Source organism: Nyctereutes procyonoides, unplaced genomic scaffold (genome assembly GCF_905146905.1).
Source record: "Nyctereutes procyonoides isolate TBG_1078 unplaced genomic scaffold, NYPRO_anot_genome, whole genome shotgun sequence".
Classification (NCBI taxonomy): Eukaryota; Metazoa; Chordata; class Mammalia; order Carnivora; family Canidae; genus Nyctereutes; species Nyctereutes procyonoides.
In genome coordinates, this window is record NW_026575147.1 from 19,105,995 (window position 1) to 19,110,847 (window position 4,853).

At 49.2% G+C, this 4,853-nt stretch overlaps 2 non-coding genes across 2 annotated transcripts; one reads left to right on the forward strand and one right to left on the reverse strand.

Moving 5' to 3' along the window:
• The first annotated feature begins 343 nt into the window (after positions 1–343).
• On the forward strand, positions 344–416 carry TRNAV-CAC (transfer RNA valine (anticodon CAC)). Its single transcript has one exon. It is a non-coding gene; the product is annotated as a tRNA-Val (tRNA).
• Positions 417–3,765: 3,349 nt separating this feature from the next.
• Positions 3,766–3,839, reverse strand: TRNAN-GUU (transfer RNA asparagine (anticodon GUU)). Its single transcript has one exon. It is a non-coding gene; the product is annotated as a tRNA-Asn (tRNA).
• Between the last annotated feature and the right edge of the window lie 1,014 nt (positions 3,840–4,853).

The following is a 4,853-nucleotide window of genomic DNA, read 5'->3' on the forward strand; positions in this document are numbered from 1 at the left end:
GCGGCGGGGGCGGCGGGGGCGCCTGGGGCTCGGACGCAACTGACCCGCCCCCCCTTCTCCCGGAAGGGGGTCCCAGCACTGGGGTCTCTCCAATCGGATCTGGAAACCCTGCGTTGGATGCGGATCCCGAAGCCGGACTGCCGAGGCCCCCAGAGTCTTGGCCGCCCGGGATGGTGGAGACGCGCAACCCCAGCCGGGCCCGCTCGGGGCTGCGGTCCCCCGGCCTGCAGGCTCGCGGATGCTCCCAGGGCCCTTTGCACTTGGAAAAGAAACTGGTGGGCAGGACAGTAGTGGCAGGACCAGGCTTTTCAGGGTCCTGGCAGAGGGCGCCGCCGGCGGCCTGGTTTCCGTAGTGTAGTGGTTATCACGTTCGCCTCACACGCGAAAGGTCCCCGGTTCGAAACCGGGCGGAAACAGCCCTCTTTCTTACCCCAAGTTCTCTTCTTGTTTCAAACACACAAAGGACCGTGGTCTCGGCCAATGGGGCCTCGGCTTGCGCAGCTCCCTCTGCCATTCAGAAATAAACAAAACAAACCTCACACCTCACCCCTGGGGCTGGATGGGGTTCTGCTGCTGCCTGAAAGATTCAGACTCGCCAGCACTTGACAACCTGACTGGCCTCCTTGGTCTGCTCCCCTCACGCTGGAGATCAGGCCAAGAAGAGCACACAGGGCAACCTGGACTTCAGGTTACTTTTACATCCAGAAAACCCCTGATCTGCTCCTCTGGCCCTAAGTCTCCTCTACAGGCTGACAGGTGCTATGGCTCTGAAAACCAACACGTTCTTCCCTGTGCAGCAACCTTGGGCAGCAACCTTGGCTTTCCCCCCACCCCCCACACACACACCACCATTACAGAAAGGTAGATTTGCCCGTCAGAACAAAAGAAAACCAACTGCGCCTGGGACTCAAGCCAAAGATGCCTAGATTAAGAGTTTCAGGCTCCACCTAATGAGCCCACGGGGACGCCAAAGGAGCCTTTCAGGCACCGTCCTCAGGAGGGCCCTTGGACTAGCTCGAGGTCATGAAGTAGAGGGACTCTGCTCCTTGCCTGCTGGGAGCCAAGGCCGCCCCTTACTCCTAAGGAAACGGAGGCTCAGAAAGAGAGCATGGCCCTGGCTCTGCCACACACAGGGCTAAGCTAGACCAGAATGCAGCACAGGCCAGTGCCCTCGTGGTCAGGCCTCAGAGCCCCAGGTGTGGCTGAGGCTGGGAGAGGTGAGGAGCAGGGGGTAGGGCTGGAAGCCATTGGCAGCTGGATTCAGCCCTGGGCCCATGGGACACCTCCCCACCCCGCTGTTGCTCTCTCTGACTGGGGAATCTAACCTTTATTTTCTGGGTTTTCATCTGCTGGAGCCAAAGCAGGGGTCCCTTTGGGACTACACTCTGTCACTCCTCTAAGGCCAACAAGCAAACTTTGAAACATACAGAACAAGTTGCAGGAGTGGTAATATACTGTATCCCTCCCCTAAGTGCACCAGTTAACATTTCCCCACATTTACTTTCTCCCTCCATCCTCATATTTACATCCTTATATTTACTGGACATCATTTGAAGGCACCTGGCAGACATCTCAAGACAATTGGTTGGGCCGCTCTTGCTCCCTCCCTTGGGCAATGTCCCTCCAAACCGGCATGACCTTTCTTCAGAGGCCAGGGGAGGGCTTTGTCCTCTGGAGGAGACCCCGCTTGTCCCTTCAGGAACCAGACATCTCTTGCCTCCAGGCTGCAGGGAAGCTTCAGGCAGGTGGAGTGTTACTTGCCTCTTCCGGGATAGTGCAGGCCAGGCGTGCCCTGTGCTTGTAGGAACAGGATTAGGTGGCCATGCCCCCAGCACTGCCTGCCCTCTGGGCTCCTTCTGGTGGGCAGTGGGTCTAGGGTCAGCCTGAGCTCTAGAACCTTCCCACCCCGGGGAGAGACCCTTCAGGGAAGTGCAGCTGCCCCCTTGGCTCCTGCCCTCCTGGCTCTCTCTACCCTACAGGGATCTTAGAGGGTCCCGGCCCAGCCAAAGCTGAAGAATCCTTTCCTGGGGTGGGAGAGGGAAGGGAGCAGGTGGAAAATTCTCCAAAGGGAAGGGGAAAGTTTTCAAGAGCTTTCTGGAATTATCTGCATCGGTGCTGTCAGGTAGGTGGCTGCCCTGTGATGATGGGGCTTAGTCTTGTCCTGGCCTTGAGTTGGTCCCAGCTCCAGTCTGAGTCCAAACAGACACAGGCAACCTGATTTGAGGTGTGTATGCAGTTGTGCCTCTCCCCAAAGTGGGGTAGTGACCGAGTTTCTATTTCTGGGACCCGCACTGGGGGTCCAAAGATGCTATTGATTGATGGGGTTCCTTCTTTCCTTCCTTCCTTCCTTCCTTCCTTCCTTCCTTCCTTCCTTCCTTCTTTCCTTCCTTGTTTTCTTCCTTCTCCCTCTTTCTTTCCCTCTCTTTCTTTCTCTCTTTCTTACTTTCTTCTGGTGTTATTTTTAAGTAATCACTACACCCAAGGTGTGTCAGCTAGAGCTCACAGTCCTGAGATCAAGAATGAAGAATCCCATGCTCTACCAAGTGAGCTAGCCAGGTGCCCCTCACATTTCCTTTCCCGCTGAATCTGTGACTCGGGGAAGGAAACAAAAACAAAACCAAGAAATAGTTTAGCTGTAGATAAATTAGTCGTCTCAGTGCTAGGTACGAGAACAAAAACTCAGGTGGACAGTAAGGATGAATCTCAAATACTTAGACACTTCAGAGGATTTTAATATTTTCTATATAATGGCACAGAAGATGTATATATCATGTCATATTTCATAAAAGGACTCCTAGTGTGCATCAGATTGGTTTGATAATTTTGATCTGAAAACTGCTTTATGTTGCCTTCTAGATTTACTAATATTGCAGAAAATATTGGTAGATAGTATTCTAGTTTATACAAGTCTTGGGCTTATTTTCTCTTCAAACTCCTAGGGACACTTAGCTGCCTAAATTTCCTATACTGGTCTAACAAACACGCTTTCCTTCCAGTACTATTTAAGAGCTTATACAATACCAAAGTATGTATTTCAGTAAGTTACATATATAACAAAATTTAATGGAGATTAAGTCTTAAAATTCTGGCCATCATACTGACTTATTATTCTTACAGTTTGGGGGTGGGGGGTGGGGACGGCGGGTAAACCTTTTAAGGTATCTTCTATAAATCCGAACATGCATTTCTCCATCATTCGTCAAGTCAATCTGCAATTTCAAGGTCTATTGTCCTCTTTAAGTTCTTCCAATGATATTAAATTGGAGGAATGTGAAGAGGTAGGAGATGGCTTGGAGGGAGGCTGGTAAGTTACAGGTGTGTGCTGTTATGAAGCCTGAAGCAGTCGCTGAAATAACCAAAGAAAGAGTTATAACTAACCCGTCAACAGGGAAAAACAAATTGGATGCTACAGGAACCATGGAAAGACTATGTTAGAGTAATTGCTCTTCCGGGCCTCTACCCTGTAGAAATATTTGTCAGGTGGCCAAAAATATGTGCACGAGAGCGAGGATGACAGCCGTTATCTGTAACCATAAACACCTAGGACCAACTTACCGGAAAGAGTATAAGGAAAGGGACAAAGGATGGCAGAAACTGCACTGTTAAAAGGCATTTAGAGGGTTGCAGCCCTTCGAGGATTTCCGGATTCTCAGCCATGGGTTTTCCTCCTCCAGAGTCCGCGATGGCCTTAGGGCCTCGGCGTCGGCCCTCCGGTGGTACCCTTGCCAAAGCGCGTTTTCTTTCTAGGTTCTAAAAAGGCCACCTCGTCCCTGGGTGGGCTCGAACCACCAACCTCTCGGTTAACAGCCGAGCGCGCTAACCGATTGCGCCACAGAGACCTGCGGGCAATTCCTGCCCACGTCCCACTAGAGAGTGAGCTGTCACTCATAGCCTTGCCTAGAGCACATATGTTAATATTTCCTGAACTAAGGAACATAATCTTATGCACCCAGGATTTAAAAACATATACTAATCAGGGAAATAGAATTTTTTGAACACGTAGGAAAACAGAAAACTGTACCTGTATAAACCAGTCTAGTGAAAAACATAAGAAAAACATTTTTTAAAAAATACATGATACGGTGGAAATGAGACCAACTGTGTCTGAAATCCCCAACACAAGACTAAATACTGGTAATCATAATGGATTCAAGTCTTGTACATGTGTGTATAAAAGTAAATTCCAGTTACAGTAGTGTAGTAGACAGAAAGGGGGTAAATATTAAGAGTAGTACAAATCTGTACCAAGCTAATCATGAAAGAACTAAAGGGAGGGAAAACACTGAATTTCAGAATTTTTCCTTTAGTGTCTGTGGTTTTTGGTCACACCACTTTGCAGAATGAAGAGGTAGACCGGATGAAGAGTGGTGGACAGCAAAGCAAAGTTATTGAGCAATAGTACACGCTTCCCAAGAGGGAAGGGACCAGAGAAGTTTGCCGTCAGAGTTTCTACATCTAAGGTTTTTATGAGATCGTGGCTGGATGTTTTAATCTGATTAACCCTCCTTGCACCTGTCACCCAATCAGGTTTTTGTCCACATACTCATCTACCTATCAAGTAGTTGTTTGTGTGGGAAAGGGCGGAGGGCTCCTCTCAGGATGGTGTGGAATAACACGATGAGGTCTTTTTCCTTTTAAGGGTAGTTAATTCTTAGGATGGTGCCCCTTGCCTTGCCCTGGCCTGCCTTTCTCCCAACTATCCTCCATTAATATGATTCTCAGACAAAGGCAAAGGGTAAAAAGTTTTAAACTGAATGGAGGTGTGTTAAAAAAAACTAAATTCAACAGAGTACATTTGAAGATCTAATTCACTTTACTAAGTGATTCATAAACTGGGCAGAATGCCATCTAAC